The 25,826-nt window shown below is 42.4% G+C and overlaps 1 pseudogene; it reads right to left on the bottom strand.

Moving 5' to 3' along the window:
* Positions 1–24,807: 24,807 nt before the first annotated feature.
* LOC119929325 lies at positions 24,808–24,870 on the bottom strand (annotated as a pseudogene).
* Positions 24,871–25,826: the final 956 nt, after the last annotated feature.

Raw genomic sequence — 25,826 nt, 5'->3', positions numbered from 1 at the left:
ACCTGACCAAGGTCACACCTGGAGACAAGTGGCATAACCAGGATTAGAATCCAGTGAGTCAACCCATTCCCAAAAGAGTTAGTCAAAGTCTCTGGGACTGAGGGCTCACCTCCAACATAAATCAATCCTTTACACACTTCTTTACGTCCATGCTCAGCATTTGGGTCTGGTCCATTTGCACAGTCAATCATTTATCCCAATTCTATTTGAAAGTAAGTTTATATCTTGTCCTTACTTTTAGTAGGTAAGCTCCTTGTCGGGCAGGGAAAGTTTCTCATATATATGCTGTCTTTCCCCAGTGCTTAGTATACAGCATCAGTCTAGTCTGTCTAGATTGTAAGATCCCTCTAGACTGTAAGCTACTTGTGGGTAGGAATCATGTCTACCAACTCTGCTATATTGTACTTTCCAAAGTGCAAAATACAGTGCTCAACCCCCTGCCTTACCTCCTTCTCCTCCCCACAGCACCTGTATATATGTATATATGTTTGTATGTATTTATTATTATATTTATTTTTTTATTTGTACATATTTATTCTATTTATTTTATTTTGTTAATATGTTTTGTTTTGTTCTCTGTCTCCCCCTTCTAGACTGTGAGCCCGCTGTTGGGTAAGGACCGTCTCTATATGTTGCCAACTTGTACTTCCCAAGTGCTTAGTACAGTGCTCTACACACAGTAAGCGCTCAATAAATACGATGAATGAATGAATGAATGGATACGAATGATTGATTGATTTATTGATTGCATTGCACCCATGGTCCCTCAGTAAATTTCGCTAATTCTACTAGAATTCTTCTATTAGAGAAGCAGCATGGCTCAGTGGAAAGAGCCGGGCTTTGGAGTCAGACATCATGGGTTTAAATCCCGGCTCTGCCGATTGTCAGCTGTGTGACTTTGGGCAAGTCACCTAACTTCTCTGTGCCTCCATTACCACATCTGTAAAATGGGGATTAAGACTATGAGCCCCATGTGGGACAACCTGATCACCTTGTAACCTCCCCAGCGCTTAGAACAGTGCTTTGCACATAGTAAGCGCTTAATAAATGCCATTATGATTATTATTATTACTACTGCTTCTACTACTTGGCAGCATTCTACTCACTGCTGTCTGGTTTTTTTTGACAATAATACCAGTGCTTTCCGCCCATGTTTCCTCATTAAGCATTTTGTTCCAATTAATGCCCAACAGCATGCAAAGCAAGATGTAGGCAGGAAAATTAATGTATCATTAAAATCACCATTTGAAACTTGATGGTTCAATCAAATCCTTTAGCACTTTCATTCATTCAATCATATTTATTGAGTGCTTACTGTGTGCAGAGCACTGTACTGAGCACTTGGGAAGTACATGTCGGCAACATAAAGAGACGGTCCCTACCCAACAACGGGCTCACAATCTAGAAGGAGAAGACAGACAAAACAAAACATGTAGACAGGTGTCCAAATCTTCAGAACAAATAGAATTAAAGCTATATGCACATCATTAACAAAATGTGTAAAGGAACTGTTGGTAGGGAGAAAAAGACCCCCCAGACCATTTAGAGCCCTGTCTTCTTGTTGAGAGATCTAAAATGTGATCGACCCTCTAAGTCCCTGCAGATGTTGTAATGAGGATTCTGCTACCTTTAAGATCGACCCCTGCCACCCTTGAGAAAGGACGACATTATTGGATGGCATTCCATATGCGTACACTGACTGATTAAATTTGCTTAGTACTTAGGAGGTAGCATGGCATAGTGGAAGGATCATGGGACTGGGCTTTGGGACACCTGAGTTCTAATCTCAGGTTTGTCACTGGTCTACTGTGGGACCTTTGAAAAGACAGTTGGCCTTTCTGTTCTTCAGCTTCCTCATCGGTAAAATGGGAGTACAAAACTTGCTCTTCTTGTCTCCTATTATGAGTTCCCTTCAGAATTGAACTTATGATTGGATCTACTTCAACACATACTACAATGCCTGGTAGATAGCGCGTGCTCTCTCTAGCTAACTAACTCGAGAGACTCTGAAATCAATCTCTGCAGTTACCACAGCCAAATGACTGAAGCTGTGTCAGAATAACCATTTTCCATTCGGTGATCGAGATTGAGTGTGGAAGTGTAAAGCTTTAATATTATTGGTCTCTGAACACCTCAATGTCATGAAATTCTAGAAGAAAAAGTAATGTTCTCTGAAAGAGAAGTAGAGAGACCCAGTCGATAAACCACAGGCTGGGAGCCTGAATACCTGTGTTCCAACCCCAGCTCTGACACTTGTCGGCTGCGTGACCTCGGACAAGTCAGTTAACTTCCCTGTGCCTCAGTTTCCTCAGTGCAAACAGGGATTCAATACCTGTTCTCCCTCTTACTGAAACAGTGAGTCTCAAGTGGGACCTGATTATCCTATATATACCCCAGTGTTTAGTACAGTGCTTGGCACATAGTAAGCGCTTAATAGATACCACAATTATCAAATGGTAACTGCGTCATTATTCACAGGTACTTGGCACTACCCACTGCTACCTTGTTATGAGCAGGGAACATGTCTGCCAACTCTGTTATATTGTACTCTTCCAACTGTTTAGTACAGTCCTCTACAAGCAGGAAGTGTTCAATAAATACAATCGGTTGATAAAGTTTTACCAGCATTAGGGGCGTCTAGTAGACATATATAAACAGACCCTGTCCAATCTATTCTACTTAGGAGTGAATGATATTAGGTAACATCCAGGCTAAGGAATGAAGATGAAACAATTTCATTCAAGAGTGGCTATCATCACATTTCCTTTAAAAGGAAAAGTCCAGGAATAGGATCTTGCCTCCGTATGAGTAAGCCTGGAGTAGATATCCATTCTTTCTTATCAAAAAATCATTATTCACTATGGATTTGTGGAATACTTTTAATTGAACAAGCTCCATTGGTCTTCCATAACCTTATAACTACACCAGATTCATAGCGAAACCCTGGGTATCAATGGACAAGGGAAATGTGTTATCCTGGTGTGTTGGGTAAGATTTTTAAAATTACTCTTTTACTTTTGGTTGGCTTCGTCATTCTCCTCTGGCTGTGTTTGCATCTGCCTCCTCTAGAGACAAGGCCAGTGTGAGAACCTTTATCTGGTAGACTAACTGGTAGAACATGGTTAAGCGGAGAGCAAAGATCTTCTGAACAGATTGAACATTACTTGGAACCTTCATGGGAATTACTTTCCCTCAAACCTTCCAGGTATATAGATAGAGAGAAAGGTGAGGGGAGATAAAGAGAGAGAAGTGTGTGCATGTTTGTGTGTGTTAAGTCTAAAATAATTTTCTAGATTTCAGTAATTTTCACAGTTACTAGACATCATTTTTCTGGGCAAAGGTTTTTTTCATTAGTTCACTAGGACACTTATCCTTGTTTGGTTTAGTTGAAAATAGTCATTCCTCTTAAAATCAAGTCAGGTCTGCTTATTGTGGACCGGGAACCTGTCTGTTAAACTCTGTTGTATTCTCCCAAGCACTTAGTACAGTGCCAATAAATACCATTGATTGATTGATTGATTGATTGATTGACCATGATGATTTCTCTGAGCTGATTTGGACTTAGCCCCAGATCCAAGCCCATTGTCTATTCCACGCCTAAATTCTCCTCTCCAATTATGAGTCATTGCAATAGTAGAACCAGTCTGAAGATTGAAACGTTGTGGCAGCTTCAGCAATTAGCTCTTTCTCCTATCCCTTTGCAGTTCATGACTATGGTGGCAAATTTGAAGTTCAGCAGAGGCCAATTAATTGAGAAATTACTGGGAATGATGATGTCCTATGATCAAGTCCCTTTTGATCCTGTAAATTGATTTGAGAATGCCATCAAGTCTGGGTGCTTCCCCATTTTTCAAGTGTTTAACAGTGACAATAAATAAGTTCTCTAAAAGTGGGAGCGGTCTGTGAGGTCTTCACAGACTCTGTGGCTTTTTACGTTAGAGAAATCCTCCTCCGCAATGGCGGAATGCGTCTTCAGATGGTTGGTGGACAGATCTTGCCATCTGTACAAGATTCTCTCTTTGTCTGTGATGAGGGTGGTTCCATCTGTACTGTTCAGTAGCACCAAAATAGTTTGTACAGATCCATATGGCTTGTTTAGGGATGAGTAGAAGTCTTTAATTTGGTGGCAACGAGCACATTCCAGGAACCCTTTAGCTTTGCAACCAATGATTGCGCACGTTTCCAAACTTGATCTGCACGTCATATGGCAAATCCTTTTCGGTTCCATTTTTGTTTCAACCACGCTGAGCTGTTACTGATGGATTTACTTTGCTGACAGCAATGTCGCAGTTGCTGACATTTTCATTAAAACTGTGTTAAGAGCAGCTCCTTGCTTTACCATAGTCTTTTGACTACGTTAGGTAGTGTTTTGAAAAAAATTCCATCTATTGTTCTTGTTGGTACATATAACTAGAGTTCCTTTCTCCAGGTGGGCTGCTTTCATGTATCTTGCTTTGCTCTTCAGGAATGCACATATGAAAAATAAAGCAGACTATTTGATTATTTAGGCTGTGAGTCCCATGTGGGTCAGGGATTATGTCCATTGTGATTATCTTGTATCTAGTACAGTGCTTGGCACACAGTAAATGCTAAGAAGTACATTTAAAAATACTGACTTTTCTTTTGACGATGACACCAGTGAGGGTGAAAGCTAATTCTTCTGTGGTTACAAAGATGAATGCCTGGATGACAAACAATTCGGGTGCAAATATAGTTCCCAGATGCATTGTTGTGATGGATTTGCCCAGATTTGCCTAGGGCTGCTTCAGGTAAGCCTCTAGGTATCCCAGACTTCCTCAAATCTCTGTTCAAGAAGATCAAATTCTTCCCAGCTCCCACCACTAAGCTGGCCAGTCTTCTCCACTTGTCCTCTGATACCCTCTGTTTTATCAAATTGAGCCCAAATTTGTTGATTCTTCCTTTTCTGCTTACAGGTTTTCCTCCTGTAGTTCCTCATGGAGTAGCTCCTTGGGAATTGATCAGTAGATCAATTATTCATTCAATCGTATTTAATGAGCGCTTACTGTGTGCATAGCACTGTACTAAGCGCTTGGGAAGTACAAGCTGGCAACATATAGAGACGGTCCCTACCCAACAGTGGGCTTACAGTCTAGAATGGGGAGACAGAGAACAAAACAAAACATATTAACAAAATAAAATAAATAGAATAAACATGTACCAATAAAATAAATAAATAAATAGAATAATAAATGCGTACAAACATATATACATATATACAGCTGCTGTGGGGAGGGAAAGGCGGTAAGAGGGGGATGGGGAGGGGGAAGAGGGGGCTGGTTTCAATTACGGGTTTTTATAGAGTGCTTACTGAGTGCTGAGCACTGAATTATTTTTTTATGGTATTTTTAGGCACTGCATTAAGCACTAGAGTAGATATAAGCTAATCAAATCAAATACAATCCATGCCCCACAAGGGGCTCACAGTCCTAATCCCCATTTTACTGTCTTCCCTTGCTGACCAAATAGATACCCTCAACGCAACCCTCTTTACTGAACTCAACTTACTCTCTCCCCTGTCCCCCAGACAATCTGGTACCACTAACCCACAGCTCTGGATCACCTTCACAGTCTTCTTGCTTTGCTCCTGTGCATAAACCACATAGGAAATACCTGTAGCAGACCAACCTTGCCCACCTCAAGTACATCCCTGCCCCTTTAACCGCTCCTCTTCCCAGCAATATTATGGCTCCATTCTTATAGACTCCCATGCTCATTGCCCTCACCACTTGTTTAAGACATTTAACTCCCTTTACAAATCCTCTGTCTCCCTTCCTCCCCCAACTGTTGCCCCCAATGACCTAGCCGTGTACTTTACTGAGAAAATCAAAACCATCAGGCCTGATCTCCCTAATATCTTCCCTGCTCCTCTCTAGTCCCTCCCTCCTCATGCCGCTTCTCTAATTCCCCCATCTCTTCCAGCAGTAGATCAATATCTGCAATATGCTTTGTTATTTATTTATATTGACATCTATTTGTACTGATGTCTGTCTCCCACTCTCTAGACTGTGAGCTTTATTGATGTATTTTCCAAAGCACTTTGTAATAATAATAATAATAATGGCATTTATTAAGCACTTACTAAGTACAAAGCACTGTTCTAAGTGCTGGGGAGGTTACAAGGTGATCAGGTTGTCCCAAGGGGGCTCGTAGTCTTAATCACCGTTTTACAGATGAGGTAACTGAGGCTCAGAGAAGTTAAGTGACTTGCCCAAGATTACACAGCAGACATGTGGTGGAGCCGGGATTAGAACCCATGACCTCTGACTCCCAAGACTGTGCTCTTTCCACTGAGCCACAGTGCTTCTTTAATGCAGTGCTCTACACACAGTAAGCACTTAATAAATATGCCTGGATGAATGAATTAAATGAGAAATGACCCGAGCAGCAGAGTGAAATATGGAATGAAATGGGGAGAGACAGGAGGCAGGGAGGTCAGCAAGGAGGTGATGCTATGATCTCAATGGGATAGGATAATGCTTGAATTTATGTGGTAGCAGTTTGGATGGAGAGAAAAGGGCAGATTTTAATGATGTAAAGGTTGAACTGACAGGATTTGGTGACAGATTGAATGTGTCACCAAATATATCCGTCCTACCTTTTCTCTTCAAACTCCTTGAGCGAGTGTTCTACACCAGCTTTCTCCAGTTTCTCTCCTCAAATTCTCTCCCCTATGGTCTGCTTCTGCCCCCTTCTCTTCACCAAAATGCCTTCTCTAAGTGCACCAATGATCGCCTTGCCAAATCCAACGGCCTCTTCTCCATCCTAATTCTCCTCAAACTATCAGCTTCTTTGACAGTATCAACCAACCCTTTCTCCTGGAAGCATGACCCAACCTGTCCTGCCCTTGTTCTCCTATCTCCCTGGATGCTCATCCCCAGTCTCCTTTGCAGGCTCATTCATTCATTCAACAGTATTTATTAAGCACTTACTGTGTGCAGAGCACTGTACTAAGTGCTTGGGAGAATGCAATGCAACAATAAAGCAGCATGGCTCAGTGGAAAGAGCACGGGCTTTGGAGTCAGGGGTCATGGGTTCGAATTCCAGCTTTGCCAATTGTCAGCTGTGTGACTTTGGGCAAGTCACTTAACTTCTCTGGGCTTCAGTTACCTCATCTGTAAAATGGGGATTAAGACTGTGAGCCCCTCATGGGACAACTTGATCTCCTTGTAACCTCCCCAGTGCTTAGAACAGTGCTTTGCACATAGTAAGCGCTTAACAAATGCCATCATTATTACTATTATTATTAAACAGACACATTCCCTGCCCACACCTCCTTGCCTCCCACCCCCTAATTGTATGTGTTCCTCAAGATTCATTTGTGGGTCTCCTTCTATTCTCCATGTACACCCACTCTCTTGGAGAACACATTCACTCCCATGGCTTCAACGTCCATCTCTATGTGGATGATTCCCAAGTTTACATCTCCAACCCGGATCCCTCTCCTTCTCTATGATCTCACGTTTTCTCCTGCCTTGAAGACATCTCTTAGCAGATGTCCCACTGGCACCTCAAGCTTAACATGTCCAAAACATAACTCTTTATATGCTCACCCAAACCCTGTCCTCCCCTTGACTTTCTCATCACTGTGTCCCAAGCGCGTAACCTCGGAGGTGTCTTCAACCCATATCTCTCATTTAACCCACAAATTCAGTCTGTCACTAAATCCTTTTAATCCATCCTTCACAACATAGCTAAAATCCATTCTTTCCTCTTCATCCAACCTGCTACAGGATTATCCTATCCTGCCTTGATTACTGCATCAACCTCCTTGTTGACGTCCCTGTCTCTTATCTCTCCCCACTTCAGTCCATACTTCACCTTGCTGTCTGGATCATTTTCCTACCAAACTAGTCAGTCCAAGTGTCCCACTGCTTAAGAACTTCTGGAGGCTGCCCATCTATCTCTGCATCAAGCCGAATCAACAATCCAAAATTTTCATGGGTCACGCAGAGAATAATGCTATTAAGAATTTATGTTCCCTATGCAATATGCTAAGCAATGCACAGTTAGAGAAGAAGTGCAGAAGTGAATCAGAAAGGTCAACATGTTCCTTGGGAAACTGACAGAGTTTAGCAATAATGCAACTTTTAAAACACACTAAATGTGGACAAAGATAAAGTAATATCTGCATTACTTGGGCAGGGAATATGTCTGTCATATTGTTATATTGTCCTCTCCCAAGCACTTAGTACAGTGCTCTGTACACAGTAAACACTCAATAAAGAAGCAGTGTGGTTTAGTGGATAGACCACAGGCTTGGGAGTCAGAGGACCCTGGATTCTAGTCCCAGCTCTGCCACTTGTTGGTTTCGTGGCCTCTGGGCATGTCTTGTCACTTCTCTGCACCTCAGTTACCTCATCTGTGAAATGGGAATTAAGGCTGTGAGCCCCTGTGGGACGAGCACTATATAAAACCTGATAAACTTGTATCTACCCCAGAGCTTAGAACAGAGCCTGCCACATAGTAAGCACCTAACAAATACCATAAAAAATCAATTTGATTGATTGATTGACGGGTGATTTAGTAACTTGGACCTCCCACACTGCTGCGTCTTCACTTGCTAGCAGCAACAGTCCTGCCACTCCCCTTTGAGACTGTACACTCCCTCTAGATTGTAATCTCGTTGTGGGCAGGGAATGTGTCTGCTTACTGTTGTACTATACTCTCCCAAGGGCTTAAAACAGTGCCCTGAACCCAGTAAGTACTCAATAAATATGATTGAATGAACGAATTATGCCCTAAGCCCTGGACAAGAACACCAGGGATGTTCTTCAGTGACTGGTTAGCCACCTCGACTCTAATGCTCACTGCCCCCCACAGCTATGGACAGAACACCTGCACAACACTGGACTGATGGGAAAAGTGGATGTTCTGGCTAGAAATTGTTTTGATTTTTCAACCCTGCTCATATCCTGTTGGCTTGAAAGCGATCCCTTGGGCTTCCATAGTCTGCTCTGATCAGTTTCCTGCTCATATCCTCCAGCAGGGCAGCAGAGAATAGGTTGAATAGGGTGGCCTACCCTCCAGCCACGCTTCATTATGAGGGTGAGGTGGAAAAGATCAGCGAGGGCAAACCATTTTGGACAGTGATTTGGGGTGATGAGAGATAAAATGGGAGGATTATGAGATTTTAAGGTCACTATCTTTTGTCTGCATCTCGCAGCCCCCGTTGCATGCTCACACTCCCTCCCTCCCAGTAATATCTCTAGTAGACCAGCATTCTCTCCACCTTTGAAGCCCTACAGAAATAATATCTCCTCCAGGAGGACTTCCTACACCAGACTCTCATTTTATCACCCTATTTTCTCTCCCTAGTGCCCTTTCCATGCACTTAGTCCCAGTTGCTAGTCACTTCCACCCCCTCAGCATTAAGTACATGTTCTTATACTCAATTGCTTCCTTTACCTGTGATTTCTTCTAACGTTTGTCTTCACCGTTGCACTGTAGGATCCTTCACGACAGAGATCGTTTCTACCAACTCTTTTGAATTATACATTCCAAAGCGCTTAGTACAGTACACTGCCCAAAGTAAGTGCTCAATGCCACTGATTGATCAATCTACATATTTTGAACAACCCTGTTTCAATCAAATCTGGAAAAATCACCTTTTATCCAAATGTTCCAGGCTAGTTAAATTTAATAATTTCTTAAAATTATTTATTTGTTTTTAATATGTACAATTTCCATGAACTTTCCGTTCATTCATAATTAAAATCCTTTCGGTGGCTCCCTTTTTTCCTGTTTGGCATTTTGCCAGCATATTGCTATCAGGAGCTTTTCTAAATAGGAACAGAAAATGTCCTTTATTGGCTCAGACTGTGTTTACCCTAAATAATTGGTCACAATGAATGCAGCCTATCAACCACTGAACTGTGTGATAAGCCCAAGATTAAGGAGAATGCATTCATTCATTCAATCGTATTTACTGAGCACTTACTCTGTGCAGAATTCTGTACTAAGTGCTACAAAAGTATAAAATTCAGCAATGAAGAGAGACGGTCCCTGCCCATACCAGGCTTACAGTCTTGAAGAATCCATCCAGGGCTTTAAATAGCATGAGAAGCCCTGGCCCACTGACATTGAAAAGCAATCCTTGTCAACTAACATCAAAAATATCATCATCATCATCATCATCATCAATCGTATTTATTGAGCGCTTACTATGTGCAGAGCACTGTACTAAGCGCTTGGGAAGTACAAATTGGCAACATATAGAGACAGTCCCTACCCAACAGTGGGCTCACAGTCTAAAAGGGGGAGACAGAGAACAAAACCAAACATACTAACAAAATAAAATAAATAGAATAGATATGTACAAATAAAATAAATAAATAAATAGAGTAAAAAAAAAAAAATTTGTCAGTCAGAGGCCTCATCCCGGTGAATGTAACCCATCCCAAACAACCAGGAGACAGGAAACATTTAGAGAGCAATGCTGGAGAAACCACGAACACCAAGGGCCACAAAATGCAGTCTTCTGCAAGCAAGAGATGCCCTTCAAAAAACTGCGTTCTATTTGGCTATAATTGCACGGCCTGAGAGAATGTGTTTTCCTTTTTGGTTCTGCAATCATTCACTAACATCGGTATTGATAGAAAAAGCCCTACGAAAATTCTGATTATCTACCTTTTTTCATTGGCAGTGAAAGAGGCAGCCTTTCTGATTTCATTTCCTCCAAAATTACATTAATTGCTGTCTGACCTTTTGGGTATGGGCTGTTAGGCATTCCACTACTGTCTATTTCTGTGGAATCAATTATTCTAATTCCAGCCATCTGAAAAGAAGGAATCTAGGCCCAAGTAAGAAGATGAGGTTTGAATAAAACCATAAACACATTTTTTGCTCTATTAATAGACAAAGTGCTATTAGTTGAAAACAGAACCAATGGAGGCTTATGACGCTAAAATTTAAAATCAGATTTCATTTTCTAAATAATTAACTTGTGCGGGCAAAGATAAATAGCACCTCTGAATCCATGCAATGCAGATATGCATTTTTTTCGATGACGCTCATAGATATATGCCAATATAAATCCCAAAACATGTCTCAGAGCATCCTCCAAAGCAGAATTAATTTTACACTTCCATTCTATATGTGAGACCTATCGAGAAATAACAAATCACTAAGCATTTCAGGATGCAGTCATTACTGAGTGCCAATGGGAGACAAGCTTCACGAGCCTAGGATAAAGGATAAAAGAGTGGAAAGGGTCGAGTTGTTCAAGAACTAGAAAATCATGACTGTAAATCAGATCTTCTTCTAGCTAGTTTAAAAAGATTGAGGGCAAGAGCTCAGCTTGGTTCTGCTTACCTCATTAAGGATCACAGATATACATTTCAGAGCTCTTTATCTCCATTAAATGCTATTTATTAATACTTAGGCATGCGTAGTGAAGAGCAAATCCACTCAGTCTTGTCCTTCCCAAGCTTAAATCCTCAAACAGCTATTGAAGAGCAGATCACTGACAAACCTAAGGTGACCTGCCTCCAGGAACTAAAAGTAGGCCAAGAAGCAAGATTAGGGGACAGGGTCAAGGACTAGGACAAGGATTAGAGACAGAAGGCAGAAAGAAGGAGAAGGAGAAGGAGGAGAAGGAGAAGGAGAAGAAGAAGGAGAAGAAGAAGAAGAAGAAGAAGAAGAAGAAGAAGAAGAAGAAGAAGAAGAAGAAGAAGAAGAAAAAGAAGAATGAGAAGGAGAAGAAGGAGAAGAAGAAGAGTTTTAAGGAGATATAGCAACAAAGAGGGGAAAGAAAAAGAAAGATGGAGAGAGAAGGGGAGAAAAAGGGCACACAGAGAATTAACAGAGAAAAGAAAGCCAGAGCAGGCAAACAGAAAGGAAGAAGAAGGGATTTGGATGAACTATTCATTCATTCACTCAATCTTATTTATTGAGCACTTAATGTATAAAGAGCACTGTACTAAGCGCTTGGGAAGTACAAGTTGGCAACATACTGAAATGGTCCCTCCCCAATGGCAAGGGCGACAGCCAGTTATTCATTAACTCATTCAATCGTATTTATTGAGCACTTACTGTGTACAGAGCACTGTATAAGTGCTTGGGAAATACAAGTCAACAACATATAGAGACGATCCCTGCCCAACAATGGGCTCACAGTCTAGAAGGGGGAGACAGGCAACAAAACAAAATATGTAGACCGGTGTCAAAATCGTCAGAACACATAGAATTAAAGCTATATGCACATCATTAACAAAATAAATGGAATAGTAAATATGTACAAGTAAAATAATTAGAGTACTAAATCTGTACAAATATATGCAAGTGCCGTGGGGAGGGGAAGGAGGTAAGGCGGGGGAGATGGGGAGGAGGAGAGGAAAAAGGGGGCTCAATGTGGGAAGGCCTCCTGGAGGAAGTGAGCTCTCAGTAGGGCTTTGAAGGGAGGAAGAGAGCTAACTTGGTGGATGTGTAGAGGGAGGGCATTCCAGGCCAGGGGGAGGATGTGGATGCCGGGACAGGCGAGAACCAGGTACAGCGAGGAGGGGCACACCTAATTAGACCCATACAAGCAAGCAGGCAGAAACAAGCACCACTACTGAAACACCCAGTTAAAACTGGCTACATCCAGTTGCCTTGTCTTGTTTTATGCCGTCGAGTCGTTTCCAGCCCAGAGTGACACCACAGACACATCTCTCCCAGAACGTCCCCCGCTCCTCTACAATCATTCTGGTAGTCTATCCATTGAGTTTTCTTGATAAAAATATGGAAGTGGCTTTCCGCTGCTGCTTCCATGCATTAAACTCAAGTCTCCGCCCTCGACTCTCTCCCATGCCGCTGCTGCCCAGCATGGGTGAGTTTTAACTTGTAGCAGATTGCCTGCCACTTGCTAGCCATTGTCCAAGCTAGGAATGGAATGGGTAGACCTTTGCTTCACTCCCCCTCCCTTAGCCGAGACTGGTAGGCTACTGGAAACTCTCCAGGTGTGATCCTAAAAGCGGACATCCAGTGAGTACAGACATATATTGAGAGACAGAGACTCTCAGATAAACACAGAGTTAGACGCAAACACGATCACAAACACTTAAGAAAAATAAAACACCACTACCATTTTTTATTGAATTTATTAAGCGCTTACTATGTGACAGGCACTGTTCTAAGCACTGGGGTAGATACAAAGTAATCAGGTGGCATACAGTCCAATGGGGCTCACACTCTTAATCCCCATTTTACAGGAGAGGGAACTGAGGCCCAGAGAAGTGAAGCAACTTGCCCAAGGTCCCACAGTGGACAAGTGGAGGAGAAGGGATTAGAACCCAGGTCCTTCTCACCTAGGTCCGTGCTCCATCCATTATGCCACTCTGTGCCATCCTCATTTTGTCTCCTGGCCCTCTCACTGCCACCATTGTTGCCCAGATCCTGTTCTGGATGAGTCAGAGATGGTCCTAGCCCTCCTGGCTGGTCCCCTGGGCCAGACTGACGAGGATGCTTCTCCTCCTGCTTATCCTCCTGCATCTCCCTGCATTTCTGCAGGGGCACAGAAATCAAGAATGTGGGTCTGAACTACCAAAGCTGTTTCATATAACAGCTACAGAGTCGCTTCACTGACATTGAGGCAGAGCTCAGTGAAGTGCAGTTTTGCTCCGCAGGACGTGGAAGGAGTTTGGATGATAGCAACTTCTCAAGTGGTTGCTCTGTGGTGACCCGAGAAGGAGATTCATTCACTCATTCAATCATATTTATTGAGCGTTTACTGTGTGAGAACACTGTACTAAGCACTTGGAAAGTACATTTCAGCAATAGAGACAATCCCTGCCCACACCGGGTTTACAGTCTAGAAGAGACCAGCCAACGTTTTAAAGACAGAGAAGCACAGTCTGAAATAAAGTGGCATAACAATGGAGTTGGGAGATGACAAAAAAGACTATGAAAATGATTATTTTTTTATGGTATTTGTTAAGAACTGTACTAAGCACCAGGGTAGACATAAGATCTATTTGTTAAGAACTGTACTAAGCACTGGGGTGGATACAAGATCACCAGGTTGAGCACAGCTCCTGTCCCACATGGGGCTTATAGTCTAAGACTTATAGTCCAAGACTAAAAGGGTTGCCTCATAGTTGAGAGTCATAAGGAAGATTAAAAGGTGATGAGGGAGAATTAGAAACATTCCCAGACTATTCAAGCAGAATGCACAAAATGACAAAAACAACTCTCTTTCCATGTACACAGTGTGGAAAAGTGTATTGTACTCCTCAACTAAGGTATAAGCCCTCAGAGAGCAAGGGTTCACAGGTGGTTTTACCAACTCTGTTGTTTTGCACTCTCCCAAGCACTTAGTACAGTACTTTTCACATAGTTTTCAGGAAATCAGTGAATTGATGGATTGTCAGTGTTCTGCTTATGGTAAGTGTTCAATATGTGCCATCGATTGATTAGTTTCTTATTCACATTCAATCAAAAGAGAGTTATATGCTGTTCTCGTTATTAACGGCCTTATTCCGGTATGATTCTGTTGATGGTACAGCTCTTTCCAGATGGGCAGGTGTAGAGAATTGTTCAGGGTAGACTGTCTATATCTTAGCTTATAGGTATTTCTGAAACAGGTCTTAACCAGGAGCCCTTTTTTATGTCTTTTCGATTATACAGCTTTGTCCACTTTCCCTCTCTCTCCCCTGTTCTCTCACTCATGGGAAGTATTTCATGAAATATTAATGCTCTAAAACACATTAGCACAAATTACCAGGAACATAAACTTGTCCATTTCTAAATCACTGTTAATTTTTCCTGTTGCCCAAGCATTGACATTGTTTTATCTCCGTATAATAAATAATCCATTCCCCCCAGAATTTAGTGTCCTAATCCATGGCCAATGAAGTTACTGATTTCCCATAAATTAGATGTAACTGCATTTTGTCAATTCTCTCTTAGGCTTTATGGTGTAATTAGAGACTAATATGGTAGAGAGACAGAGTGGTCCTTTGGGATTTGAAGCTGACCCTATTAATGATGAACTTCTGTTTGCGAGAGTGTAGCTGAGATGTGACCAATAGTACCTTCTTTGTCGTGTGCAGATAAAGATGCTCTCTTGCAGCACTCTGCCATTTGCTAATCTGAATGCCTGGTGACGTTTGAAAGTCTCCCTATCACCATCTCCTTGAAAGTCCATTTCTAATTCCTGAATCCTTATTCCGCCTTCTGCTGCTATCTCTCTGCAGTTGTAAACTACAGCTACTTCTGAGAACTTCAATTTGGAATGAATACTGATGCTTTCTGGGGACCAGGATGTCAGTTTCCCAAAGAATATATTGACCTGTTTAATTTTACTTCTTTTCCTATTTATGTCTCTGCACCACTGAACAGTGGTGCCCTGGTAGCAGAATTCAGTGATTATGTTCAACACTGTTCCATTCATTCATTCATTCATTCATTCATTCAATCATATTTCTTGATCACTTACTGTGTGCAGAGCACTGTGCTAAGTGCTTGGGAAGTACAAATCAGCAACATATAGAGACAGTCCCTACCCAACGACGGGCTCACAGTCTAGAAGGGGGAGACAGACAACAAAACAAAACAAGTAGACAGGTGTCAATACCACCAGAATAAACAGAATCATAGCTATGTACACATCATTAATAAAAGGAATAGAGTAATAAATGGAGAAACCTGATTGTGTGCAAGCCTTGACAGATGCAATCAGGGCATACACACCCCCACACACCCCCACACACCCATTGTGCAAGTTGTCCCAGCTGACAGTTTATATGAAAGCTTCTTATATTCTTGTCATAACTATTTACTGGTTTACTCCTTTTTAATTTGCATCTATCAATGACTTTTCAATGTTTCACTGTATACTTACCTTCCTACATAGTAAGTGCTTAACAAATGCCATCATAATAATATGCAGAGCATTATGCCTTTTAGAACATTATTATTAGTAGTAGTAGCAGCAGTAATAGTAGTAATAATAGTAGAAGTAGTGGTAGTAAGTAGCAGTCATAGTAGTATGGCCCAGTGGTAAGAGCACCGGTTTGGAAGCCAATGGATGTGGGTTCCAATTCTGGTTCTGCTACTTGTCTGCTGTGTGACCTTGGGCAAATCATTTAACTTCTCTGTGCCTCAGTTACCTCATCTGTAAAACGGAAATTAAGACTATGAGCCTCATGTGGGACAGTGACAGTGTGAAACCAGATTATCTTCTATCTCCTGCAGTGTTAAGTGCATGACACATAGTAAATAACAAATACCATAATCATTGTTATTATTAGTAGTAGTATTAGTAGCAACAGTGCTACTAATTGTAATGGTAGTAGTAGTCATAGTAGTAGTAGTAGCAGTAACAGTAATAGTAATAGTAGCATTCATTTATTCATTCAATTATTTATTGAGTGTTTACTGTGTGCGGAGCACTGTACTAAGCGCTTGGGAGAATGCAATACAATAATGAACAGACACATTAGCTTACAGTCCCGGGGGGGGAGACAAACAATAATATAAATAGATTACAGATATGTACATAGGTGTTTTGGGGCTGGGAGCGGGGATAACAAAGGGAGTAAGTTAGGCAATGCGGAAGGGAGGGAGTGGGAGAAGAGGAGAGGGGGGGCTTAGTCAGGGAAGGCCTCTTGGAGGAGATGTATCCTCACTAAGGTAGTTCTTGTCTTGTCTTATGCCGTCGAGTCTTTTCCGACCCATAACGACACCACGGCCGCATCTCTCCCAGAAAGCCCCGCTCTCCATCTGCAATCATTCTGGTAGTAGATCCATAGAGTTTTCTTGGTAAAAATGCAGAAATGATTTACCATGACACCTACAGTGCAGTAAACTTGAGTCTCCATCCACGATTCTCTCCCAAGCTCCTGCTGCCCAACACAGGTGAGTTTTGACTTGTAGCAGATTGCCTTCCATTTGCTAGCTACTGCCAAACCTAGGAATGGAATGGATAGAAGGCAGTACTAGTAGTTATAATAGTAGTGGTGGTGGTAGGTAGTGGTGGTATTATTATTATTATTAGTAGTTGTAGTAGTAGTACCATTAATTGAGCTTCCACATTGTCCAGTGCACTGTACTAGGTGCAGGGAAATGTTCCCCTGCACACAAGGAGCTTACACTGCCAGGGGAAAACAAACATATGCATATTTTCAACCAGAGTGATCAGAAAAAGATGTAATCCCTCCCCTTGAGGACTTTATAGCCTAGTGGGAAGAAAAGACAACCTGACGAAATCAAAATAATTTAAAATCGGAGGGGAATAGCTTTAAATAATAAAGACAAATGAACAAGGAAAAAAAGAACAAACAAATGAACTGGAAGGGCTTAGGGAGATGATGAAATAACATGACTAGGAAACAACAAATTCGTCAGTGGTATTTATTATTCCTTTTTATGGTACAATATGTCAGGTAAAAACTCCTCACCCTTGGCTTCAAGGCTTTCCATCACCTCACCCTCTCCTACCTCACCTCCCTTCTCTCCTTCTACAGCCCAGCCCACACCCTCCGCTTCTCTGCCGCTAATCTCCTCACTGTGCCTCGTTCTCGCCTGTCCCGCCGTCGACCCCCGGTATACATCCTCCCCCAGGCCTGGAATGCCCTCCCTCCACACATCCGCCAAGCTAGTTCTCTTCCTCCCTTCAAAACCCTACTGAGAGCTCACCTCCTCCAGGAGGCCTTCCCACGCTGAGCCCCCTCCTTCCTCTCCTCCTATTCCTCCTCCCCCTCCCCCTGCCTTACCTCTTTCCCCTCCCCACAGCACCTGTATATATGCATATATGTTTGTACATATTTATTACTCTAGTTATTCATTTATTTTACTTGTACATATTTATTCTATTTATTTTATTCGGTTTATATGTTTTGTTTTGTTGTCTGTCTCCCCTTTCTAGACTGTGAGCCCACTGTTGGGTAGGGACTGTCTCTATATGTTGCCAGCTTGTACTTCCGAAGCACTTAGTACAGTGCTCTTCACACAGTAAGCGCTCAATAAATACGACTGATGATGATGATGATAATGATGATAACAACAGTATTTGTTAAGCACTTCCTAGTGCTGGGGGTGGGGGGATACAAACAAATTGGTTTGGACACAACCCATGTCCCCCATGGAGCTCACAGTCTTAATCCCCATTTTGCAGATGAGATAACTGAGGCACAGAGAAGTTAAGTGACTTGCCCAAGGTCACACAGCAGAGAAGTGACGGCGCCCGGATTAAAACCCTGGTCTTGCTTCTGACTCCTAGGTCTGTGCTCTATTACCGTGTGCAGAGCATGGTGCTAAGGATTTGGGAGAGTATAATACAACAGCAGGTAGGAGGATTAGCCCTCCTTTCCTCTTCTATTCCCTTCTGCCTCATCCTGACTTGCTCCCTTTACTCATTCTTGCTCTCAGCCCCATAGCACTTATGTATGCATCTGTAATTTTGTTTATTTATATGACTGTCTGTCTTCCTCCTCGACTGTAATCTTGCTGTAGACAGGCAATGTGTCTGTTACATTGTTATATTGTACTCTCCCAAGAGCTTAGTACAGTGCTCTGCACACAGTAAGCCCTCAATAAGTATGACTGACTGACTGACTGGCTGACAAATAAGAGAATAATATAGTATAATAAAGCTTCTTTATAAATATGTCCTGGCTTTAGGATGATACCTCAGCCCATTGAGAAACTGAGGCTTTGTTAGAGCACTTTAGGGGATGAGTCTGAAATCATCTTGGGGATCCATTAGGCCCTCTGGCTTCAGCAGGTTTGCCTGGAGCAAGCAGCCCTTAACTTAGCCGAAGTCAGGGACCAGTCTGTGATCGATCCTGTAATTAGTAGAGTTACTGAGCGCTTATTGTGTGCAGAGCACTGAACCAAGTGCTTGAAGAGTAAAATATAACAGCCTTGGTAGACATGATCCTTGTCCAAACAATCAATCAATCAATCATATTTATTGAGCGCTTACTGTGTGCAGAGCACTGTACTAAGTGCTTGGGAAGTACAAGTCGGCAACACATAGAGACAGTCCCTACCCAACAGCGGGCTCACACTCTAGAAGGGGGAGACAGAGAACAAAACCAAACATACTAACAAAATAAAATAAATAGAATAGATATGTACAAGATAAATAAATAAATAAATAAATAAATAGAGTAATTAATATGTACAAACATATATACATATATACAGGTGCTGTGGGGAAGGGAGGGAGGTAAGATGGAGCGGATGGAGAGGGGGACGAGGAGGAGAGGAAGGAAGGGGCTCAGTCAATCATATTTATTGACTGCTTACTGTGTGCATCGCACTGAAGTTAGGTCTTGGGAGAGTAATAATACTAATAACAATGATGGCATTTGTTAAGCGCTTACTATGTGCCAAGCAGTGTTCTAAGCACTGGGGAGGATACAAAGTGATCAAGTTGGACGCAGTCCCTGTCCCACGTGGGGTTCGCAGTCTTAATCCTCATTTTATAGATGGAGTAGCTGAGGCCCAGAGAAGTGAAATGACTTGCCCAAGGTCATATAGCAGACAAGTGGCAGAGCTGGGATTAGAACCCAGGTCCTCTGACTCTCGGGCCCGGGTTCTATCCATTAGACTACAATGCTGAGTACATGCTGACTTCAGTCCAACAGAATTGATAGACTTGTTTCCTGCCCTCAGCTCTGTCCCGTTTGTTCTGTCCTGGAGGGGAGAAGAAATCTGCCCATTTGGCAAGATGAATCCAGGAATCTCAGTCTAGACGGGAAAGATGGAAAAGGCCCAGCAGGCCTTCGACTTAGTAGCTGCTGCCGTCTTTGCTGCCCACCCGGGTCAGCTATTTATCAGGATTACCGGTGGGTCCGCCCACCTCACAGGGGGTCAGAAACTTTGACTAAAGGCAGAATAGTCCCAGCAGGCAGAATTGGACTAGTTTCTAGGTTTGCAGTTTCCCAGAGCAGTATTCTTTCCACTGAACCAAAAAAATGGATATAGTGGTTAGGTAGTTAGGTAATCAGGTGCGTAGGTCAGTTGGTAGTCAGGAGGGCAGGTAGGTAAGCAGGCAGAAAGATTTATAGAGAGATAAGTGGTAGACAAATACATAACTACATGGACAGATTGACCTATTGGAAACAGCACAGACCTAGGAGTTAAAGTACCTGAGTTGTAATCCCGGCTTTGCCACTTTTTGCTGTGTGACCTAGGCCAAGTCACTTTACTTCTCTGTGCTTCAGTTTACTCAACTGTAAAATTCATTCATTCATTCAATCGTATTTATTGACCGCTTACTGTGTGCAGTGAACTGTACTAAGCGCTTGGGAAGTACAAGTTGGCAACATATACAGACGGTCCCTACCCAACAGTGGGCTCACAGTTTAGAGGGGGGAGACAGACAACAAAACAAAACATATTAACAAAATAAAACAAATAGAATAAATATGTACAAGTAAAATAAATAAATAAATAGAGCAATAAATATGTACAAACATATATACATAGTGACTTGAATATAGATAGCATTCCCCTCTAAATGTTTATCACACCCCAAAATTTGGTAACCCAGTTTTCTGGATATGCATATGCTAGGTATCTAAGCATGGGGACTTTCCCTTTTTCAGAGCAGTAGTTGCCCAAAATCAATCAATTAATCAATGGTATTTATAGTAAAAAGAATAAAAATGGCATGTATTAAGCGGTTACTATGTGCTGAACACTGTTATAAGCACTTGGGAGGTTACAAGGTGATCAGGCTGTCCCACGTGGGGCTCACAGTCTTAATATCCATTCTACAGATGTGGTAACTGAGGCACAGAGAAGCCAAGTGACTTGTCCAAGGTCACACAGCTGACAAGTGGCGGAGCTGGGATTTGAACCCATGACCTCTGACTCCAAAGCCGGGCTCTTTCTACTGAGCCACACTGCTTCCCTGAATTGAGTACTGACTGTGCAGAGGTTTGTACTAAGCTCTAGGAGAGAACAATACGGAGCTGTGATACCTGTTCTCCCTCCTATTTAGACTGTGAGCACCATGCGGGTCTCAGTCCAACCTCACTGTCATGTACCTACCACAACACTTAGACCACTGCTTGATACATAGTAAGAGCTTAAAAAATACCGCAATTACTATTATCCTCATTATTATTACTATCAAGCCGTAGTATTTATTGAGTGCTGAGTGTGTGCAGAGCACTGTACTAAGGAGCTTGAGAAACTCTAATGCAAGAAGCAGCGTGGCTCAATGGAAAGAGCCCGGGCTTTGGAGTCAGAAGTCATGGTTCAAATCCTGGCTCTGCCAATTGTCAGCTGTGTGACTTTGGGCAAGTCACTTAACTTCTCTGGGCCTCAGTTACCTCCTCTGTAAAATGGGGATTAAGACTGTGAGCCCCCCGTGGGCCAACCTGATCACCTTGTAACCTCCCCAGCCCTTAGAACAGTGCTTTGCACATAGTAAGCACTTAATAAATGTCATTATTACTATCATTATTATTATTACACACATTCCCTGCTCATAAGGAGCTTACAGTCTAGAGGTGGGCAATAATAATGATGATATTTGTTAGGTGCTTACTACGTGTCAAGCACTGTTCTAAGCACAGATACAAGGTAATCAGGTTGTCCCCAAAGGGGCTCGCAGTTCTTAATCCCCATGTTACAGATGAGGTAACACAGCGAATAATAATAATCATAGCATTTGTAAAGTGCTTCTAGACTGTGAGCCCGCTGTTGGGTAGGGACTGTCTCTATATGTTGCCAACTTGTACTTCCCAAGCGCTTAGTACAGTGCTCTGCACACAGTAAGCGCTCAATAAATACGATTGATTGAATGAATGCTTACTATGTGCAAAGCACTGTTCTAAGCACTGGGGAGGATACAAGGAGATCAGGTTTCCCCACATGGGGCTCACAGTCTTCACCCCCATTTTACAGGTGAGGGAACTGAGGCACAGAGAAGTTAAGTGACTTGCCCAAAGTCACACAGCTGACAAGTGGCAGAGCTAAGATTAGAACCCATGACCTCTGACTCCCAAGTCCGTGCCCTTTCCATTGAGCCATGCTGCTTAAGTGAAGTGACTTGACCAAGGTCACACAGCAGACAAGTGGCGGAGCTGGGATTAGAACCCATGTTTTCTGACTCCCGGGGCCTTGCCACTATGCCACGCTGCTTCTCTTAAAATAAATTACGGATATGAACATACGTATTGTAGGACCATGGGTGGGGTCCATATCAAGTGCTTCAAGGGTATAAATCCAGGTGCAAAGGTGATGCAGAAATACTACGATGTTGTACTCTCCCAAGCGCTTAGCAGAGTGCTCTGCTCACACTAAGCACTCAATAAATATGATTGATTGATTGATTGAGAGGGAGTGGAGGAAATGAGGGCTTAGTCAGGGAAAGCCTCTTGAAGGAGAAGTGATTTTAATAAGACTTTGAAGGTGAGCGGACTGATCATCTGTCAGATAATAATAATAATAATAATAGCATTTATTAAGTGCTTACTATGTGCAAAACACTGTTCTAAGCACTGGGGAAGTTACAAGGTGATCAGGGTGTCCCACGGTGGGGCTCACAGTCTTCATCCCCGTTTTCCAGATGAGGTAACTGAGGCCCAGAGAAGTTAAATGACTTGTCCAAGGTCACAGAGCTGACAATTGGCAGAGCCGGGATTTGAACCCATGACCTCTAACTCCAAAGCCCGGGCTCTTTCCACTGAGCCACGCTGCTTCTCTATTGTGAAGTGGGAGGGAATTCCAGCTCAGAGGGATGACATGGGAGAGGTGTTTGGGTGAGATAGATGTGTTAGAGATACAGCGAGTAGGTTGGCTTTAGAGGAGCAATGCATGCAGTTCTGGGTTGTAGAAGGAAATCATCACGATAAGATAGGAGGGGATAACCTGGTTGAGTGTTTGAGATAGATAATAGAGATTGTTAAAAGACTGCTCTGCTGATCTCATTTTCCTTGTATATCAAAAAGGAAAAAATAATGTAACAATCTGTCAAAAACCTTTTCTGACACCCAGGATTGTGGTGGCAATAATTTGGGGCCCACCAGGAAAGGACCCAAAATGAGAGCCTGTGCCAGCCTTCAGTGGAGTTGTTGATGAAACCCAGAGGACCTAAAGACTGCCAAAAGTAATCAGGCATAGCTCCAGTCCCTCCTTCAATGGATCCAGCAAATAACCTCTCATTAATGAGGAGTGTTTCTCCTTGCTCAGAGCCTTTCACTACTCACCCTCCTTCCAGCTAACATTTAAGATTTCAAATGATGCCGAAAATGCACTGTGCTGCAAGAATATCTATTTTGAATTGTGTTTCATAACTCAAGGGGATAATGTGTTCTCCCCCACAGGTGTAACAACTTTTCTTACAATTTGCTGAACCTGCTCTCTCGGTTCATTACTGCCACTTTTTCTTCTTTACCTGAACACATTATTTAACACCCAGCCGTTATTGTCCTAGTTAATTTTTCGACTCTGCATCGACAGTGACACCTCTGTGAAATCGCCATACTCCCCCTCCCCATTTGAGGAGGCTGGGTAAGGCCTTCATCAGATTCCAGAGAGGAAAGGTTTCTGCCATAGAGAAAGAGAGGGAGAGAGAGAGAGAACACGAGAGAGAAAATAAGAGACAGAGACAGAGAATTGGAGAAAGTGTTTAAGGAATAAGGGAAGTGAACAAGGAAACCATCCAGGGACTCTCCATAAGAATCGCCCTCCCACACATTCCTCTGCCCAACTGAACAACTCTCTGTGGTATTAGGCAAAAACTCCTCTCTTGAGTTATATTGTCTGTTGCCTGTTACCTATTTCCTGGTGCCCAAAAGGCACCATGAAAGTGTAGTCTGGTGGAAAGAGCATGAGTCAAAGGATCTGGATTCTGATCCCGTCAATGCCATACACCTGCTGTGTGACCTCGGAGAAGTCATTTAACTTTTCTGTGCCTCTGTTCCCTCTTCTGCAAACTGGAGATTCAATAGCTGTTCTCCCTGCTACTTGGACTGTGAGTGAGCCTTATGTGGGAACTTGATTGTCTTGTGTCTGTTCCAGGGCTTAGTAGAGTGCTTGGTTCATGTGAGTGCATAATAAATATCACAATTAATAATAATAATGATGATGGTATTTGTTAAGTGCTTACTATGCACCAAACACTGTTCTAAGTATTCATTCATTCATTCATATTTATTGAGCACTTACTGTGTGCAGAGCACTGTACTAAGTGCTTGGAAAATACAATTGGGCAACAGAGAGAGACAATCCTTACCCAACAATGGGCTCACAGTCTAGAAGGGAAGCACTGGAACTCTAAGCACTGGGGTAGATACAAGGTAATCAGGTTGTCCCATGTGGGGCTCACAGTCTTATTCCCCATTTTACAGGTGAGGTAACTGAGGCACAGAGAAGTTAAGTGGCTTGCCCAAGGTCACATAGCAGACAAGTGGCAGAGCCGGGCATTATTATTATTATTATTATTTTTATTATTATTATTGTTGTCTGGTTTGCTTTCTCCCTAGATCTAGAGAAGCAGCATGGCTCAATGGAAAGAGCACGGGCTTTGGAGTCAGAGGTCATGGGTTCATTCATTCATTCAATCGTATTTATTGAGCACTTACTTTGTGCAGAGTACTGTACTAAGCGCTAGGGAAGTACAGGTTGGCAACATATAGAGATGGTCCCTACCCAACAGCGGGCTCACAGTCTAGAAGGGGGAGACAGACAACAAAACAAAACATATTAACAAAATAAAATAAATAGAATAAATATGTACAAATAAAATAGAGTAATAAATACATACAAACATATATACATATATTCAGGTGCTGTAGGGAGGGGAAGGAGGTAAGGTGGGGGAGATGGGGAGGGGGAGGAGGGGGTTATAGGGGCCATGCTAATCTTCTCTGTATCGTTCCAATTTTAGTATATGTCCTTTTGAATCCTGACTCTGCCAATTGTCAGCTGTGTGACTTTGGGCAAGTCACTTAACTTCTCTGTGCCTCAGTTCCCTCATCTGTAAAATGGGGATTAAGACTGTGAGTCCCCTGTGGGACAACCTGATCACCTTGTAACCTCTCCAGCACTTAGAACAGTGGTTTGCACATAGTAAGTGCTTAATAAATGCCATTATTATTATTATCTAGGTTTCCTATTTCTGAGTCTCAGAATCTCCCTCTCTCCATGTGCTTTGCCATCCTCTTCTCCCTTTCCTTTTCCTCAGATGGGATACTGTCTGTTCTTGAAACCCTATCCAAATGTGAACACACATAAAAAAATGTGAGATCCTCCCCTTCTCCCTTCTCCCATTCAGATCTTCTTGCCTTTTTTCTTCTCTCTCTCTTTTTTCTTTACCTTCTCTGTTGCCCACTACCATCCCTTCACCAGCTTTTTCCTCTCCTTTTAGTGCCTCTCATTGCCTCTTTGTTTTTCTGTTTTGTCTCTCAGTCTCCCGCAGTTGCTTTCTGAAAGAAGTCTCGTAGTCTAGGAGAAAGAGCAGGAGCCTGGGAATCAGGAAACCTGATTTCTAATCCAAGATCCACCACTTGCATGTCACTTAACTTCTCTGTCTCAGTTTCCTCATCTGAAGAAAGGGGATAAGATACCTATTCTCCCACCCTTCCTCTTAGACTGGTAGCTTTTTGTGGGAAAAGGACTGTGTCCAATTGCCTTACATTGGATCTAACTCAGCGCTTAGTGTTTCACAAATAACAAGCACTTACTAAATAAGATTATTATTATTATCACTATTATCTCTGTCTCTCCCACCCTCTCTTTCCTTTCTTCTTTGAGTCTTTGCCGCTTCCTCATACAATAAATTTATAGAGATTGGAGGGGCTCAAATGAAATTATGACAAACTAATACATTAAAAAGAATGAATAGGTTAGACTGTCTATAAAGAGTT

The sequence above is a fragment of the Tachyglossus aculeatus genome, chromosome 5 (genome assembly GCF_015852505.1).
Source record: "Tachyglossus aculeatus isolate mTacAcu1 chromosome 5, mTacAcu1.pri, whole genome shotgun sequence".
NCBI classification, from domain to species: domain Eukaryota; kingdom Metazoa; phylum Chordata; class Mammalia; order Monotremata; family Tachyglossidae; genus Tachyglossus; species Tachyglossus aculeatus.
This window is presented reverse-complemented; position numbering and strand designations above follow the sequence as displayed.